Genomic DNA, 20653 nt, shown 5'->3' on the forward strand with positions numbered 1-20653 from the left:
TCTAGTTACGAGCCTTCTAGACCAACCATGTAGGGCATCTACTCTTCATAGCCTTGATTGTCGACTTCCTCATAAACATACTCCACTTCAGAATAACCGAAGTCATTAAGATGGCCAGACTCATCATGAGTACCATTCTCTATCACCTCAAAGTTCTCATAACTCTCTTGTTTTGAAAAACAACATAAGTGCAGTTGAGTACGTATGAAATATGTACTCCGCAAGTCGCCAGGAAAAGTGGATGCATGAGTCTTTAAAAAGGAAAAACTTTACCAGCCACGGCTATAACCAGCGAGCCATTAGCTCAAAATACTAGGTAAAAATATTTTCCCCTTAACCCTTTTTGTTGAAAACCTAATTTTATTTATAAAATCTACTGGCAACAGAGCGACGTGGGATCTTACATCCTATGTTAGAGGAAAACCCACACGACGCACTTCCAAACCCGGAAGCTGGGAGTGATATCACATTTACTCTGATCAGAGGTGTACTGCTTTGCCCATAGCATCACTTGGTCCAAGTCGTCCATGCGCTATCCGTGCACATGACTAGACCAAGGAACCAGAACCTTTAACCAGCCCGTACACTACCTCTGCTTTTCCACCTTGCCTTACTAAAGGCCCGCGGGTCGAGACCCCTGACCGGCAGTCCCGCCCTAGGGTGACTGTACCTACCCGGCTACAGCCACCTTCGCACCCATGCAGAGGCAGCTACTTGGCATGGGTAGTTGGTTCAGCCCGTCCCATTCCAGGTCTATGGTCAGTACGGTTTGCGCCGCTTTTGAAGTAAGCGCCAGTTGGTTGTGTCCTAATGTGATACCCTATGTAGAGGAGCCCGCCATCCAAGCCGACCCTCCCTGGGTTGCTTTCACCAACATGAGCTCCTCTATCCACCAAATATTTATTTATATTGTAACCCTACCCGGGTCACAACTACTTAATACAGATGCTTCACCTGATCTGGTCCAATTGCCAAATCAGTGGATCCACCTGATCCAAATTTCATTTTATTTATGAAAAATATTTATTTTAAATTCTTATGCAAAATTTTGGAAATGACCCATAGCCCGGAAAACATTTATCAAGACATGGTCAAGGAGATGACGACTTGTCGGGTAGTGCTTCGACCAACTCGGAACCACCAGACGTGACTCCTACGGGTCTGAGATCGGCTCCTGCTAATTATTTCACAAACATGTTTATATTTCCTAATTGAAAATCTAAAGATCCAGCAACACGACCATGTTGGGCAAGCCATAATTAATTTAACTAGGTTGTGATACGTCCTAGTGTTTCATTGAGAGATAAAATGCATCAAGCCATCCAAATCAGAGTAGCATGCACGTATGCCATCCAGTACAGAGAGTAAAAAAATGATAAGTAAAAGAAAACTGTAGCCTAGTACTGCACCACTAGTACTTTACTCGTTCCTCTCCTCGTCTTCTCTGCTATCCCAAGAACAGAACCAGCCACCCACCTCTCTCTCTCCCCAAGAACAGGGCACGGCCGCCGTCGCCTCGATCTGCCCCGTCCGGGCATCTCCGGCGACACGGCGGACACCTACAGATTCTCCTCGTCTCCTTCTGCCATTTCCCCCTATTTATTTGATCCGCCGCCGTCAAAAACGTCGCTACCACTCAATCCTAGCGCCTCCTGATTCAGGTCCGGTGGGCTTGCCACTGGCTGCAGCGGCAACAACGTCTCCATGCCTACATCCTTCCCCAGCGCAGCCACACGCACGAGGCGTGCAGCCACGGGCGTTGGGCGTGTGCGGCTTCACCAGCGCTGCTCGGTCGCCATGGCTCTGCTGATAACGGTGTGGACTAGCCACATCCTACTGCTACTAGTGGTAAGTACTAATTCTGATTTCTTTTCCATCAAGTGCTCCAATTTCATAACAAGTGCTTGCTATATGTGAACGTGGGTGTGCATATATTGTTCATTTTATCTCAGACCCTACTATTCCCCACCCAGCCATATTGCCTTCTTTCTCTTTGTTTATCTCAAGGTCACAAAATTAATCAAGATTTAATCTATGGTGTGGTCATGGTATTGCTACTGATTAGATCTAAATGTTGTTCCTAACTAGTGCTACTCATCCTTGAACACCATATAGGAGGAAACAGTGGCAGTGAAACTCCAAAAATAATTACTTGTGAGTAGATTATAAACACCAATCAGTCAATGCTACAGGTTGGCAGAGATTAAAAATTAGGACAAAGTAGTACACACAGGGAGATTGATGTTTTCGATACACACATACATGTCATAGCAAGTTACTAGTACTTAGGATTTGATTCTTGGCATGTTAGATCTAGTACAAGCCACAAATGTCATTCACAGAAACTTTTACAAGCTTTTGCAATTGATCTAATTAGTTTTGATTAACTTGGGTGTTTACGCAAACATTTTGTTCTTTTTACAGCAAGGTAGATAGATCAAGGTGAATAGATGTTCATGGACTGATTCAAACCGAGGTGAAGATAGACAAGAAGTCAAGCAAGAAGGGCTAACACAACAAGGTACTTGATTAGTACCTGGTGGCAACGCATGCAACCCAAAGAGCTTCACAACAGTGAAGTACAGCAGTGGCAGAAGGTGAAAAGGCAAGTGGTGGTGGTACTCCAGTGTAAGTGTGTGTGTGAGGTAGAATGGTCCACAGTGAAAGAGATGGCTCCTATTTATAGTGGAGTGAGCTGCTTTGTCGGTTTGGAGAGGCATTACATCTGGCATGCATGCGTGGTTAGGCTGGCATGCATGCCTCCACTTGTGTCTCTTGTGGGCTGTACTAGGGACAAGTGTAATTTGCTTGGCTGGCCATTAGTTGGCATTTACTTTGTGTGTAAGAAAATGAGACAAGGATTCAGTTGTAAAATATATGAAACTTTGGGGAAGAATTGTTTTGCAAAGCTAAATGGTATTTGTTGTAATAAAAAATGTAGTTGTTTCTATTATTTTAATTGATGTTTAGGCAACGCCGTTCAAAATGCCGTTATCTAATTATTTATTTATTTTTACGGTTTTTACAGTTGTTGATTAGCGAGGATTGAATGAAGTGACAATCAAGAACAAGTACCCACTGCCGATGATCAATGATCTGTTTGACCAATTGCAAGGAGCTAAGGTATTTTCCAAGATCGATCTGCGATCAGGATACCACCAGTTGAAGATTCGAGAGCAGGATATACTTAAGACGGCTTTTACCACCAGGTACGGGCTGTATGAGTATACCGTTATGTCATTTGGTCTGACTAACGCACCTGCATATTTCATGAACATGATGAACAAGGTGTTTATGGAATTTATTAATAAGTTCGTCGTGGTGTTCATTGATGATATTCTGGTCTACTCAAAGAATGAAGAGGAGCATAAGGAGCATTTGCGTTTGGTACTTGGGAAGCTCAGAGAACATCAGTTATATGCCAAGTTCAGCAAGTGTGAATTCTGGTTGAAGGAAGTTGGATTCCTCGGACATGTTATATCCGGAGAAGGAATAGCAGTAGACCCCACCAAAGTTGTCACTGTGACAAATTTGGGAAGCACCAACAACAGTTGGAGAGATCCGGAGTTTTCTTGGACTTGCAGGATACTACCGGAGGTTCATTGAGAATTTCTCAAAGATTGCAAAGCCCATGACAGAGTTGTTGAAGAAGGACACCAAGTTCAAATGGACTGAGGAATGTGAGGCCAGTTCCAGGAGTTGAATAAACGTTTGGTTACATCACCCGTGTTGATTCTGCCAGATCAACGCAAGGATTATGAGGTGTATTGTGATGATTCACGTCGAGGACTTGGAGCAGTGCTTATGCAGGAGGGAAGAGTTGTTTCATATGCCTCACGACAGCTTAAGCCCCATGAGTTGAATTATGCTACACATGATTTCGAATTAGCAGCCGTAGTGCATGCATTGAAGACATGGAGACATTTTCTCATCGAAAATCATTGTGAGGTGTACACGGATCATAAGAGTTTGAAGTACATCTTCACACAGAAGGAGTTGAATCTCAGGCAAAGGAGATGGTTGGAGCTCATCAAGGATTATGATATGAGATTGCATTATCACCCCGGAAAGGCTAACATAGTAGCCGATGCGTTGAGCCGCAAGAGCCATGTCAACACACTCTTGACCGGAGAGTTACCGAAGGAGTTAGCCGAGGACCTTCGTGAACTATGTTTGGAGATAGTTCCGAGAGGCTATGTTGCAGCATTGGAGATTCAGTCGACTTTGATGGATAAGATCAAAGAAGCTCAGAAGACTAACAAGGAGATTGTCGACATAAAGGAGAGGATGAGCAAAGGAAAATCTAAAGGATTTCGTGAGGATGAGCACGATACCTTATGGTTTGAAGACCGTGTTTATGTGCCCAATGACCCGAAGATCAGGAAGTTGATTCTGCAAGAGGCCCATGATTCGCCGTACTCGATTCACCCAGGAAATACCAAGATGTATCTGGATTAGAAGGACACTTTTTGATGGACCAGAATGAAGAAGGATATTGCGGAGTATGTAGGAGTGTGTGATGCTTGTCAGAGAGTAAAGGCAGAGCATCAAAAGCCAGCAGGATTGCTACAGCCATCGCCGATACTCGAATGGAAGTGGGATAAACTAGGCATGGATTTTATCACGGGATTGCCCAGGACTCGTTCAGTATATGACTCGATTTGGGTTGTAGTCGATCGATTGACGAAGGTAGCTCATTTCATCCCAGTGAAGACCACTTACACTAGTGCTAAGTTAGCGAAGATATACATGACCAGGATCGTATGTCTGCACGGAGTTCCGAGGAGCATTGTATCAGATAGACGAACCCAGTTTACCTCAAAGTTCTGGAATCGGTTGCATGAAACTTTGGGTACCAGGCTAGAGTTCAGTATAGCCTTTCATCCGCAGACAGATGGACAGGCCGAGAGAGTCAATCAGATTCTGGAGGACATGCTGAGAGCTTGTGCGCTAGATTATGGATCTAGTTGGGACGACAATTTGCCGTATGCGGAGTTCTCTTACAACAACAGTTATCAATCGAGTTTGAAGATGGCCCCTTTCGAAGCCTTGTACGGAAGGAGGTGCAGGACACCATTATTGTGGGATGAAGTTGGAGACCGCCTGTTGTTTGGACCAGATTTGATTAAGGAGTCTGAACGGAAGGTGAAGTTGATTCGCGATAGGCTCAAGGTAGCCTAGTCCAGGCAGAAGAGCTATGCAGATTCTAAACGCAAGGAGACAGTTTACGAAGTCGGAGACAGAGTTTATCTTCGTGTATCTCCACTTCGAGGAGTTAAGCACTTTGGAGTTAAGGAAAAATTAGCGCCACGTTTTGTAGGACCATACAAAGTTTTGGAGCGTATGGGAGAAGTTGCTTACAAGTTGGAATTGCCCGAGGGATTGTCAGGAGTTCACGATGTGTTCCACGTTTTCCAGTTGAAGAAGTGTCACGCAGAGATGGCTGATATACTGTTGAGAGATACAGTGCCATGATAACCCACAAGTGTAGGGGGTCGCAACAGTTTTTGATAAGTAAGAGTGTCGGACCCAACAAGGAGCTAAAGGTAGAATAAATATTACCTCAAGTTCTATCGACCATCGATACAACTCTACGCACGCTTGACGTTCGCTTTACCTAGAACAAGTAGGAAACTAGAAGTACTTTGTAGGTGTGATAGGATAGGTTTGCAAGATAATAAAGAGCACATAAATATAAACTAGGGGCTGTTTAGATAAAGATGAAATAAAGTAATATAGCGAGTGTGGAAAAGTGGTGGTAGGAGTTGTGAAATTGTCCCTAAGCAATTGACTATGTTACTAGACCGGTAATCACTATCGCAATTCTATTTGAGGGAGAGGCATGAGCTAACATACTTTCTCTTCTTGGATCATATGCACTTATGATTGGAACTCTAGCAAGCATCCGCAGCTGCTAAAGATTCATTAAGGTAAAACCCAACCATAGCATTAAAGTATCAAGTCCCCTTTATCCCATACGCAACAATCTACTTACTCGGGTTTGTGTTTCAGTCACTCATGCAACCCACTATAACCGAATCATGAACGCATTGCAACACCCTACAGCGGGAATCCCTCACGCTTGCGCGACATGGAGGGCACCATAGGACAGCACCAATAATAAAACATGCAACTCAAACCAATCATATCAATTCATCAATCACCGATAGGACAACGAAAATCTACCCAGACATCATAGGATGGCAACACATCATTGGAAAATAATATGAAGCATAAAGCACCATGTTCAAGTAGAGGGTACAGTGGGTTGCGCGAGAGTGGACCGCTGGATATAGAGGGGGTAAGGTGATGGAGATGTTGGTGAAGATGACGGCGGTGTTGGTGAAGATCGCGGTGATGATGATGGCCCCCGGCAGCGCTCTGGGGCCACCGGAAGCAAGGGGGAGAGAGGCCCCCTTCTTCTTCTTCTTCTTCCTTGACCTCCTCCCTAGATGGGAGAAGGGTTTCCCCTCTGTTCCTTGGCTCCCATGGCTTGGGAGGGGCGAGAGCCCCTCCGAGATTGGATCTATCTCTCTGTTTCTGCGTTCTCAGATTCTACCCCTTCACCGTTTCTTTAATATCCGGAGATCCGTAACTCTGATTGGGGTGAATCTTTCGCCCAGATTTTTCTCATAAAATTAGCTTTCTTGCGGCAAAAGAAGGGCATCAACCGCCTTACGGGTGGCCCACGAGAGGCCAGGGCGCGCCCCCCCATCTCGTGGCCACCTCGGACACCGTTTCGCGTTGATTCTTCCTCCGGAAAATCCCAAATATTCCAAAATAATTCTCCGTCCGTTTTTATCCTGTTTGGACTCCGTCTGATATTGGTTTTCTGCAAAACATAGAACATGCAACAAACAGGAACTGGCACTGGGCACTGGATCAATATGTTAGTCCCAAAAATTGTATAAAAAGTTGCCAAAAGTATATGAAAGTTGAAGAATATTGGCATGGAACAATCAAAATGTATAGATACGACAGAGACGTATCAGCATCCCCAAGCTTAATTCCTGCTCGTCCTCGAGTAGGTAAATGATAAAAAGATAATTTTTGATGTGGAATGCTACCTAGCATAATCTTGATCATATGTCTAATCATGGCATGAATATTAAGACACGAGTGATTCAAAGCAATAGTCTATCATTTGACATAAAAACAATAATACTTCGAGCGTACCAATAAAGCAATCATGTCTTTTCAAAACAACAAGGCCAAAGCAATCTTATCCCTACAAAATCATACAGTTTGGCCATGTTTCATTTTCGTCACACAAAATGCTCCCATCATGCACAACCCCGATGACGAGCCGAGCAATTGGTTCATACTTTTTAACGCGCTTCAGCTTTTCAACCCTCACGCAATACATGAGCGCAAGCCATGGATATAGCACTATAGGTGGAATAGAATATAATGATGGAGGTTATGTGGAGAAGACAAAAAAGGGAGAAAGTCTCACATCGACGCGGCTAATTAACGGGCTATGGAGATGCCCATCAATTAATGTCAATGTGAGGAGTAGGGATTGCCATGCAACGGATGCACTAAAGCTATAAGTGTATGAAAGCTCAAACTAAAAACTAAATGGGTGTGCATCCAACTTGCTTGCTCATGAAGACCTAGGGCATTTGAGGAAGCCCATCGTTGGAATATACAATCCAAGTTCTATAATCAAAATTCCCACTAGTATATGAAAGTGACAACATAGGAGACAATCTATATGAAGAACATGGTGCTACTTTGAAGCACAAGTGTGGAAAAAGGATAATAACATTGCCCCTTTTCTTTTCCTTTTTTTTCTTTTTTTCTTTTTTTCTTTTTGGGTGGGTTTCTTTGGCCCCCTTTTTTATTTAGGCTTCTTTGGCCTTTCCCTTTTTTTTCTTTTTTCTTTTTTTATGGGGCAATGCTCTATAATGATGATCATCACACTTTTATTTACTTACAACTTGATATTACAACTTGATACTAGAACAAAGATATGACTCTATATGAATGCCTCCGGCGGTGTACCGGGATGTGCAATGGTCTAGTGTAGCAATGACATAAAAAAATGGACAAGCCATGAAAACATCATGCTAGCTATCTTACGATCATGCAAGGCAATATGACAATGAACGCTCAAGTCATGTATATGATGATGATGGAAGTTGCATGGCAATATATCTCGGAATGGCTATGGAAATGCCATGATAGGTAGGTATGGTGGCTGTTTTGAGGAAGATATAATGAGGCTTATGTGTGATAGAGCGTATCATATCACGGGGTTTGGATGCACCGGCAAAGTTTGCACCAACTCTCGAGGTGAGAAAGGGTAATGCACGGTACCGAAGAGGCTAGCAATGATGGAAAGGTAAAAGTGCGTATAATCCATGGACTCACATTAGTCATAAAGAACTCATATACTTATTGCAAAAGTTTATTAGCCCTCGAAGCAAAGTACTACTACACATGCCCCTAGGGAGATAGATTGGTAGGAAAAGACCATCGCTCGTCCCCGACTGCCACTCATAAGGAAGACAATCAAAGAAACACCCCATGCTTCAAATTTGTCACACAACGGTTACCATACGTACATGCTACGGGACTTGCAAACCTCAACACAAGTGTCTCTACAATCCACAACCACCCACTATCATGACTCTAATATCACCACCTTTATATCGCAAAACTATTGCAAGGAATAAAACATATCATATTCAGCGATCTACAAGTTTATGTAGGATTTTATGACTAACCATGTGAATGACCAATTCATGTCATCTCTCTAAATAGATATAAGTGAAGCAAGAGAGTTTAATATTTTCTACAAAAGATATGCCCACGCTCTAACAAATATAAGTGAAGCAAAAGAGCATTCTACAAATGGCGGTTTTCTATGTGAAGAGAAACAGGCAATCCAAACTTCAAATGATATAACTGAAGCACATGAAGCATTCTATAAAGCCATACTAAAAATATTTAAGTGAAGCGCAATGAGCATTCTATAAATCAACCAAGGACTATCTCATACCATCATGGTGCATAAAAGAAAAGTGAAAACTAAATGCAAAAGACGCTCCAAGACTTGCACATAATGCATAAACGAAACGAATACGAAAACATACCGATACTTGTTGAAGAAAGAGGGGATGCCTTCCGGGGCATCCCCAATCTTAGACGCTTGAGTCTCCTTGAATATTTACTTGGGGTGCCTCGGGAATCCCCAAGCTTGAGCTCTTGCCACTCTTCCGTTTCCTCATATCGAGACCTCCTCGATTAGACACTTCATCCACACAAAACTCCAATAGAAAACTCGGTAAGATCCGTTAGTATAATAAAGGAAATCACCACTCTAAGTACTGTAGCAAACCAATTCATATTTTATTTTTGCATTGTGTCTACTGTAATATAGCTTTTCCATGGCTTAATCCACTAATATAAATTGATAGTTTCTTCAAAACAAGCAAACTATGCATCAGAAACAGAATCTGTCAAAAACAGAACAGTATGTAGCAATCTGAACATTCACCATACTTCTGGTACCCCAACAATTCTACCAAAAGTAGGAAAAATAAACAAGTTGTACAGAAAGACAGTGCAAAAGGAATCAGAACCAATTGACTTTCCAGGTAAAAATGTAAAATCGAGCACTACAACCAAAGTTTCTGTCCTGCACCGTACAAACCAACAAGCATTGTAAACATACTAAAGGCAAACCTTGGCACATTATTTTTATAATACAATGGAATTGTACAAGGGGATAATTATTTTTGATGAAAAGTTTCTGTAAACAAGATTCACAAAGTTTCCGTGAGCATGAACAAAGTTCAAGGCTAGCTCCCACTTCAACAATGCTTGTCTTTCTCACTTTCACTTTCCTTTTTGAAAAGTTTTTAGGTTCCCCTCTTTATTTTTATTTTTTTTAAACTATATGAAAGCACTCAACAGAAATAAATGACTCTCTAAAACTTCCGGGTTGTCTCCCTGGCAGTGCTTTCTTTAAATCCATTAAGCTAGGCATTTAGTGCTCTAGTAATGAATCCACCCGGATCCCAAGGTATATCAGAGCCAATTTTATTTAACAATGATTTGTAATTTAGTAGTGAGCACAAAGTAACATATATCATGCAACAACGAAGTCTAACTCTCTTCATATGCATCGGCATGTCATAAAAGAACAATTCATGCACACAAAGTAAAGGCCAATGCATAGTATAAACAGTTTCTTGCAATTCTATCGTATTGGAAACATAGAGAGGTGGAGATAAAGTTCCTCTCTCATAATAATTGCAAGTAGGAGCAGCAAGCACATGCATATTATATTCATCAAAATCATCATGTGCAAAGGTAAAAGGCAACCCATCAATATAATCCTTAATAAGCACAAACTTCTCCGATATAGTGTAGTTTGGAGAATTCAAAAAGATAATAGGACTATCATGCGTGGGTGCAATAGCAACAATTTCATGTTTAACATAAGGAACTATAGCAAGTTCATCTCCATAAGCATAATTCATATTGGCATCTTGGCCACAAGCATAGCAAGCATCATCAAAAGGGGATATTTCAAACAAATTCGAGGGATCATAGCAATCATCATAGCAATCATCCTTCGGTAAGCACGAAGGGGAATTAAACAATGTATGAGTTGAAGAGTTGCTCTCATTAGAAGGTGGGCACGGGTAGCTAATCCGCTCTTCCTCCTTTTGTTCTTCGCTCTCCTCATCATCTTTTTCATCCAATGAGCTCACAGTTTCATCAATTTCTTCTTCCATAGCTTCCTGCAAAATATTATTCTCTTCTTGGACAACGGGGTAGGCCTCAATATATAGTTTAACATGGGCATTAGAAGCATAATTATCATAGCATTATTCAAGTATGGCAAAGTTTTCAGATTTGTAGAGAGTAGCATCATACTTTTCAATCAAAGAAGCAATTTCAAAAGCACCCTTAAAAGCAACAAATTCTTCAATTTGTTGAACATCATAGTAATTATAAACACCCTTAGCATATGAAGATATGATTCCATTATCGCTAAGCAAGCATTGGTAGGGAAGGTGTTTCTTAGGGTTTTCAGAACAACAAGTAACATCATATAATTCACATAAAGTCCAAGCATAGCATTGCAAACGTTGAATTGATCCCATAATAGTTTCCTTTTTTCAGATATACAGTGTCGCACATAACAAGCATGCTCATCTAAAGATTTTCCCTCAACTAAGCTAGTTGGGGTTTCAGCACCAGCACAAAGGGATCGAAGATGATCCAAGTAAAAAGCTTCAATAGTGTGATATATTTTGAGTGGTTCTTCAACCATTGGTGCAGTAGGTACAACTAATTTTTTTGGTATTTTGCATTTCCTACCCATAACTAAAGATAGAAAACAACTAAGAACAGCAAATAAAAATTACTTAGTGATAAAGCAAACAAGCACACATGAGAATATTCACCCCACGCTATGACTCCCCGGCAACGGCGCCAGAAAAAGGTCTTGATAACCCACAAGTGTAGGGGATCGCAACAGTTTTCAATAAGTAAGACTGTCGAGCCCAACGAGGAGCTAAAGGTAGAATAAATATTCCCTCAAGTTCTATCGACCACCGATACAACTCTACGCACGCTTGACGTTCGCTTTACCTAGAACAAGTAGGAAACTAGAAGTACTTTGTAGGTGTGATAGGATAGGTTTGCAAGATAATAAAGAGCATGTAAATATAAACTAGGGGATGTTTAGGTAAAGATGCAATAAAGTAATATAGCGAGTGTGGAAAAGTGGTGGTAGGAGTTGTGAAATTGTCCCTAAGCAATTGACTATGTTACTAGACCGGTAATCACTATCGCAATTCTATTTGAGGGAGAGGCATAAGCTAACATACTTTCTCTTCTTGGATCATATGCACTTATGATTGGAACTCTAGCAAGCATCCGCAACTACTAAAGATTCATTAAGGTAAAACCCAACCATAGCATTAAAGTATCAAGTCCCCTTTATCCCATACGCAACAATCTACTTACTCAGGTTTGTGTTTCAGTCACTCACGCAACCCACTATAAGAGAATCATGAACGCATTGCAACACCCTATAGCGGGAATCCCTCACGCTTGCGCGACACGGAGGGCACCATAGGACAGCACCAACAATAAAACATGCAACTCAAACCAATCATAGCAATTCATCAATCACCGATAGGACAACGAAAATCTACTCAGACATCATAGGATGGCAACACATCATTGGGAAATAATATGAAGCATAAAGCACCATGTTCAAGTAGAGGGTACAGCGGGTTGCGGGAGAGTGGACCACTGGATATAGAGGGAGGAGGTGATGGAGATGTTGGTGAAGATGACGACAGTGTTGGTGAAGATCGCGGTGATGATGATGATGGCCCCCGGCAGCGCTCTGGGGCCACCGGAAGCAAGGGGGAAAAAGGCCCCTTTCTTCTTCTTCTTCTTCCTTGACCTCCTCCCTAGATGGGAGAAGGGTTTCCCCTCTGGTCCTTGGCTCCCATGGCTTGGGAGGGGCGAGAGCCCCTCTGAGATTGGATCTATCTCTCTGTTTCTGCGTTCTCAGATTCTACCCCTTCACCATTTATTTAATATCTAACTCCGATTGGGGTGAATCTTTTGCCCATATTTTTCTCATAAAATTAGCATTCTTGCGGCAAAAGAAGGACATCAACCGCCTTACGGGTGGCCCACGAGAGGCCAGGGCGCGCCCCACTATCTCGTGGCCACCTCGGACACCGTTTCGCGTTGATTCTTCCTTCGGAAAATCCCAAATATTCCAAAATAATTCTCCGTCCATTTTTATCCCGTTTGGACTCCGTTTGATATTGGTTTTCTGTGAAACATAAAACCTGCAACAAACAGGAACTGGCACTAGGCACTGGATCAATATGTTAGTCCCAAAAATAGTATAAAAAAAGTTGCCAAAAGTATATGAAAGTTGAAGAATATTGGCATGGACCAATCAAAAATTATAGATACGACGAAGACGTATCATGCCACTGGAAGCGATCCAGTTGGATAGTGATTAGACCTATGAGGAGAAACCAGTCAAGATTCTCGAGTATGCCAGCCGAGTCACACGCAGTAAGGTTATCAAGTTTTGCAAAGTTCAGTGGAGCCACCACACCGAAGATGAAGCCACCTGGGAGTGAGAGGAAGATCTGCTGAAGGACCACCCTCACCTATTTTCTACCCAACCCGAATCTCGAGGGCAAGATTCATCTTAAGGGGGGTAGGTTTGTAACATCCCAAATTTTCAATTTGGAATGTTATACATTAGATCATCATTGCATATCATATTTTATTGCACTTTGGTTTGATCCTAGAAATTCTACACAACTCAAGGACCCACGAAGAGAGTTGGGGATTTCGTTATTTTCATATTTGGGTTTTTTAAAATTTTGAAATTTGGATCATCTGATTTTTATTATTTTATCTTCAAATATTTCTATCATAAAAATAAGAGAGAGGGAATAAAATGACTTTCCCAAAATAAAGAAATATTGAGGAGTTAATAAAAAATAAAAAGATTTTATTTCGGAGTTTTTCGCTATTTTATTTGAATTTAGGAAAAATGTGCATTTTTCAAAACTGCATTTAGGGCCCAAATAAATGTTCATCTTGTCCGGCTCGATTTTAGAGGATGGCGAAAATTTATTTCGGGATTTTTGGAGTCCGTTTAATATTTCTTTTAATTGTTTTTCTGCATGAAATTATTTAAAAAAAAAAAGCTAACCGACCTACGGGCCGTGGGCGACCCGGCTCCGCCGCCCCGGGCCTTTATAAGCCGGACCCCCACCCTTGCAGCCCACCAGCCCGCTGCCGCCACCTAACCCTAACCCTAACCGCCGCCGCCGCCGTGACCCCGCCACCGATCCGTGCCGACCGCCGCCGCCACCGTCACCCCGCCGTCGCCGCCGACCGCCGCCGCCCCGCCGGACCCCGTCGCCGGAGTAGCCCGCCGCCACCACCGTCACGCATCCCGAGGTAGTCATGGTTTAAAAAAATAAAAAAAATGAGTTGTTCGGGTTTTTTTTTCAAAAAACCGAGATGCATTTTTTTATTTAGATCAGTTTTTTTTCCGGTTTAGTTATTTAGCGGACGTTCGTCCGTACGTTCATTTTAATAAACAGTTTTCGTCGTTTAGCCGCAGACAGCGAACATTCATTTGTTAGCCTGTTCGTCCGTTTTTCTTTTTCTCGAATTTTCCGCGATTATTCCAGATCACGATTTCTGATCCGATTTTCGTTTTAGTATAACTTTTCGTTCGTTTATCAGAATCAGGCGATTCAAGCACCTGGAGTTTTGTCTCGAAACCCGCTTTCCGTTTAACCAACTCAAACAAGTTTTTACTACTATAAAATTTGACTTAGGTCCAGATTAGTAAACAAAGCTTGTTTCTTTCGCTGTTTGACTTTCGTTGCTTCGTTTGATTTGATTCTTTTTGCAAACCGGAGTTCTTAAGTTGAACTTTCTGGTTAGATCTCTTACTTGAGTTTTACCTGTGCATTAGATGAGTGCTTATTGTATGCTTGTTTGTTTGCGATAGAGTACCCGGAGTGCGTCGCTTGCTACTACGAGTCTCTAGGTTTCGCGGATCATCAGCAAGGCAAGTAACACTTTGATCATACCGTTTTACTACCCAGTTTTATTGCATTAGATCAATCCACAAAAAAAATTCATGATTAGGATCTGATTAATATGTGGGTTTTGGGAAGTAGTAGTACCTATTACCTGTTTTATTATCAAACCTTTGGGAGTTACTTCTACGTTTGCTTATATTGCTATGCTATGCTAGTAGATGTGGATTGGGTGAGTGTATTCATGATAGATGTGAGATTGTTATTTAATGGTTTACTTAAGGTGGCAACTTAAACTCACAGCTAGGTGGATTGAGGCACCTGGGGAACCCAATGTTGCCTGTATTTTTGGAAATCCCGGGGTACCGTGTGATTCTCCTATGGACCGCCACCCAGGCTCAAAGGGATCATGAGATTATTCATGCTAGAAACTTCCGTGTGCAGCCACGAGCTACTATGGGCTCTAGCATAGTTGATTAAGTTGTGTGAACTCTTGAAGAGGTAGACTAGCAGATGTAGGGGAAAGTAGGTGTAACTGTCTACCCGGAGTAGGGAGTTTATGCTTCTGAAAGACTGTGTCCTGGTCATCCGTTTCTCAAACACCATGTAGTGCAAGAAATCCAGCGGAGGAGATCGAGTCTTGTGGGGAAAAGTGTGCAAACCTCTGCATAGTGTATAAACTAATAATGGTTAGCCGTGTCCCCGATTATGGACGTTTTGAGTATCTAGTACCTGGATTATCATGTGAATCTCATCATGTTACTTTAATTTAATCTTGTTGGGTTAATGATGTTACTTAATTGGGATTGAGTTGGAGGAACCTTCCCAATGTTTAACAACCACCATGATAGTTAAATAAAATTTATTCCTTTGAAGTAGGGAAAATCTGGCTTTATGCAAAACTGTAACCATAGAGCTTTCCACCAGCCATATATGCATGTAGTGATAGCATTATTCTGTTCATTACTCTCTATGTGTTACATTGCCAGCATATTCCATGTGCTGACCCATTTTCGGGTTGCAACGTTCATGTTGCAGACTTTTCATACGACGAGTAAGGTGCCTTAGGTCGTGGTCTTATACTCAGTGATGCCGTTGGAGTTGATGGACTCGCTTATCTTCCAAGCCTTCCGTTGTTATCGTTATTAGATGGCCTTAAGCCATATTTATTGTAATAAGTTCTCTTTTGAGACATTTGATGTAATAAGTGTGTGATTGCTACTCTGTTATAAATCCTTCAAGTACTGTGTGTGTCAGCATTACCGATCCAGGGATGACACTGATGCACAGAGATCAGATTGTTTGAGGTGTGGTCGCTACACATGCTAAATTAAAAGAAACTATGTTAAACTACTTTATGTGATCTGGGAGTCGGTGTTAGTGTTATGCCTCTCTCTTTATATCGTAGACTTGAATTGAATAAGTTGACACCTACTGAAATATCTTTGCAAATGGCTGATAAATCAACTGCTATACCTGTCGGTATTTGTGAGGATGTGCCTGTTGTGGTTGCAAATGTCACTATCTTAACGGACTTTGTTATTCTTGATATTCCCGAGGATGATAGTATGTCGATTATCCTTGGTAGACCCTTTTTAAATACTACAGGGGCTATTATTGATTGCAACAAAGGCAATATCACTTTTCATGTTAATGGTAATGAGCATACGGTACACTTTCCGAGGAAACAATCTCAAGTTCATAGCATCAATTCTATTGGAAAAGTTCCAACTATCATTATTGGAGGTTTTGAATTTCCTCTTCCTACTATCAAGAAAAGGTATGATATTCTTATTGTTGGGGATGTTCATATCCCCGTTGAGGTAACTTAGTGTTATTCGAAATTTCTTCGGTTCCGTGTTATTCGGAATGAGTTTGTTAACAAGACTTGATCAACCTTGTTAGTGGATTCATTTTGATGATCATGAGATGGATGAAACTAGAAGGCACAACCTTCTGTACCCTCTTTTTACTTTCTGTTATTTAGAATAAATAAAGAAAAAATAGTATTATCTATCTGTTTTTTAAATTATTCATGCAATAAAAAATATCCCGAAAATAAAAGTGCTCCAATTACCCTGCAAATTTAGTATGATTTTTTATGAAATATTTGAGGATTTTAGGCACTGAAAACACTGCAGGAGGGGCAAGCACCAGGCCACAAGAGTGGAGGGCGCACCCACACCCCCTGGGCGTGCCCCCTGTCTTGTGGGCCCCTGGTGGGCCCCCTCCACTTATGCCAGCGCCCAGACACTGCATCTTCTTCCCAAAGAAAATCCCCATCCAGCTCAAGCAGGAGTTCTAGCTTATTTTGCTGCGATTTTCGATCTCCTTGCTCAAAGCTCCATTCAGAAAACTGCTTTGGGAGATTGTTGCTTGGTATGTGACTCCTCCATTGGTCTAATTAGTTTTTGTTCTAGTGCTTTTTCATTACAATTTTTTGCTGCATAGGTGACCCTGTTCTTGAGCTTGCATGTTAAATTTATGAGGTCCCAAGTAATTCTAATGCAGGATATAGGCTCTAGGCACTTGTAGGAGAGTTGCTATCAATCTTGTTTAGTTTTATTCACTTTTATTTTGAAGTTACTAAAATTTAAGAAATTTTTCAAAAAAAAGAATTATGGCTAGGAGAATGTACCAAGGTGGTTCCTCGGTAGAAAGGACCCATGATTGCTATATGTGAGCAAGATGATGAACTACCAAGGTACGCAGAAGTACGAGCTTGTGAGTAGCCATCCGATGATTTTATGGTCAAAGCAGGCTTTAAGGAGGAATTTGACGCGTATGTGCGTAATGCCGATCTGGAGGACTTCTTACAAGATAAGTGTCCTCACTACTATCAATTGACTAATTCATTTGTGCGAAGGTTTAAATATAAATGTACACGTAATTCTCCGAGTGTCCTATTTGATATCTATGATACTTCTTATACCATGGACTTAGAGGATTTTACAACTGCTTGCAAACTTCCGCAGTGGGTAATATTAATGATACCCACAAATCTGAATTTAGAGATTTTCTTGCTAGTATTACTGTGGGAGAATCTAGGGACATAGCAAAAGCTACCATAGGACGGAGCATTCATTTTCCGGCTATACATTATTTTGCTCTTTTCATTGGTAGATGCATTAATGGTAAAGATGAAGCATGTCATATGTGTGTCCCTGATCTTTGTGTCCTCAAGAGTGTTGTGTTAGGTTGTAAAGATTATAACTTGGGGGCAATAGTTGCACGTAGGTTGCATAATAATGGTAGAGTAGCCACGGTCCGTGGCATTAGACCAACTTAGGCCAAAAGCCTAATCTTGGGGGAGTACGTATTTCTCACCGACTTTACATTCATGTTCACACACTATTCTAGTCGTTGGTGCTCTTACTCTTTCATTGTATTATCCATGCTAGTTTAATTTTCTTTTTCTAGTTTTTTTCTTGTGTGTTTGATAAACCTTAAGAAAAACAAAAAAAATAGTTAGTTTAATTTCCATGCTTGTAGTAGAAATTAAAATGAAAACCCCAAAAGATTTCCCGTTCTTCTTCTTACTTGTTGGGAGCTTTCCCGTGTAAATAGTTTTATTTTATTTTCTTTCCTTTGGGGGTCGAGAGTAGAAGACTATATTGAAAATGTTTAATGGCTCTCATATGCATGATTGTTTATTTAACTTAGAGCCCATATTACTTTGTCTTCTCTCTTGAGTTGAATGCTTGCAGATTCCAGCCTAGTCCAATGCACGTGCACTATTATTATTATACACACCGTTCAGACGTGCAAGTGAAAGGCAATAATGATGATATATGATGGATTGATTGAGATGAGACAAGCTGGTATGAACTTGACCTCTCTTGTTTTTGTAAATATGATGAGTTCATCGTTCCTGATTCAGCTTATTATGAAGTAAACATATTTGCAATGACATTTAGAGATTACAGTTGCTTGTGCCATGCTTGATTAGCTATGAGTTATAATGGTTTTACCTTGCGTGCCAACATGTTGGGTTTCGTAGTAATTTCAAAAAATTTCCTACGCGCACACAGGATCATGTGATGCATAGCAACGAGAGGAGAGTGTTGTCTACGTACCCAACGCAGACCGACTGCGGAAGCGATGACACGACGTAGAGGAAGTAGTCGTACGTCTTCACGATCCAACCGATCAAGTACCGAAACTACGGCACCTCCGAGTTCGAGCACACGTTCAGCTCGATGACGATCCCCGGACTCCGGTCCAGCAAAGTGTCGGGGAAGAGTTTCGTCAGCACAACGGCGTGGTGACGATCTTGATGAACTACAGCAGCAGGGCTTCGCCTAAACTCCGCTACAGTATTATCGAGGAATATGGTGGCAGGGGGCACCGCACACGGCTAAGGAATCGATCACGTGGATCAACTTGTGTCAACTTGTGTGTTTAGAGGTGCCCCTGCCTCAGTATATAAAGGAGCCAAGGGGGGAGGGGGCGCCGGCCAAGGAGGAGAGGCGCAGGAGGAGTCCTACTCCTACCGGGAGTAGGACTCCCCCCCCAATCCTATTCCAACTAGGATTCCCAAGGGGGAAAGAGGGAGAGGGGTGGCCGGCCACCTCTCCTAGTCCTAATAGGACTAGGGGAAGGGGGGAGGCGCGCAGCCCCCTTGGGCTGCCCCTTTCTCCGTTCCACTAAGGCCCATGATGGCCCATGTGGTTCCCGGGGGGTTCCGGTAACCTCCCGGTAACCCGGTAAAATCCCGATTTCACCCGGAACACTTCCGATGTCCAAACATAGACTTCCAATATATCAATCTTTATGTCTCGACCATTTCGAGACTCCTCGTCATGTCCGTGATCACATCCGGGACTCCGAACAACCTTCGGTACATCAAAATGCATAAACTCATAATATAACTGTCATCGTAACCTTAAGCGTGCGGACCCTACGGGTTCGAGAACAATGTAGACATGACCGAGACACGTCTCTGGTCAATAACCAATAGCGGGACCTGGATGCCCATATTGGCTCCTACATATTCTACGAAGATCTTTATCGGTCAGACCGCATAACAACATACGTTGTTCCCTTTGTCATCGGTATGTTACTTGCCCGAGATTCGATCGTCGGTATCCAATACCTAGTTCAATCTCGTTACCGGCAAGTCTCTTTACTCGTTCCGTAATACATCATCTCACAACTAACATATTAGTTGTAATGCTTGCAAGGCTTATGTGATGTGTATTACCGAGAGGGCCCAGAGATACCTCTCCGACAATCGGAGTGACAAATCCTAATCTCGAAATACGCCAACCCAACATCGACCATTGGAGACACCTGTAGTACTCCTTTATAATCACCCAGTTACGTTGTGACGTTTGGTAGTACCCAAAGTGTTCCTCCGGTAAACGGGAGTTGCATAATCTCATAGTCATAGGAACATGTATAAGTCATGAAGAAAGCAATAGCAACATACTAAACGATCGGGTGCTAAGCTAATGGAATGGGTCATGTCAATCAGATCATTCAACTAATGATGTGACCTCGTTAATCAAATAACAACTCATTGTTCATGGTCAGGAAACATAACCATCTTTGATTAACGAGCTAGTCAAGTAGAGGCATACTAGTGACACTTTGTTTGTCTATGTATTCACACATGTATTATGTTTCCGGTTAATACAATTCTAGCATGAATAATAAACATTTATCATGATTATAAGGAAATAAATAATAACTTTATTATTGCCTCTAGGGCATATTTCCTTCAGTCTCCCACTTGCACTAGAGTCAATAATCTAGTTCACATCGCCATGTGATTTAACAGCAATAGTTCACATCACCATGTGATTAACACCCATAGTTCACATCGATATGTGATCAACACCCAAAGGGTTTTACTAGATTCAGTCATCTAGTTCACATCGCTATGTGATTAACACCCAAGGAGTACTAAGGTGCGATCATGTTTTGCTTGTGAGAGAATCTTAGTCAACGGGTCTGTCACATTCAGATCCGTAAGTATTTTGCAAATATTTATGTCAACAATGCTCTGCACGGAGCTACTCTAGCTAATTGCTCCCACTTTCAATATGTATCCAGGTTGAGACTTAGTGTCATCTGGATCAGTG

At 41.8% G+C, this 20653-nt stretch overlaps 1 long non-coding RNA gene across 1 annotated transcript; it reads left to right on the forward strand.

Annotated features, from left to right (window-relative positions):
* The first annotated feature begins 1316 nt into the window (after positions 1–1316).
* On the forward strand, positions 1317–2959 carry LOC123065054 (uncharacterized). The gene is made up of 2 exons (XR_006430889.1): positions 1317–1848; positions 2425–2959. It is a non-coding gene; the product is annotated as an uncharacterized lncRNA (long non-coding RNA).
* The last annotated feature ends 17694 nt before the right edge of the window (positions 2960–20653 follow it).

This window comes from Triticum aestivum, chromosome 3B (genome assembly GCF_018294505.1).
Source record: "Triticum aestivum cultivar Chinese Spring chromosome 3B, IWGSC CS RefSeq v2.1, whole genome shotgun sequence".
In the NCBI taxonomy this organism is placed as follows: Eukaryota; Viridiplantae; Streptophyta; class Magnoliopsida; order Poales; family Poaceae; genus Triticum; species Triticum aestivum.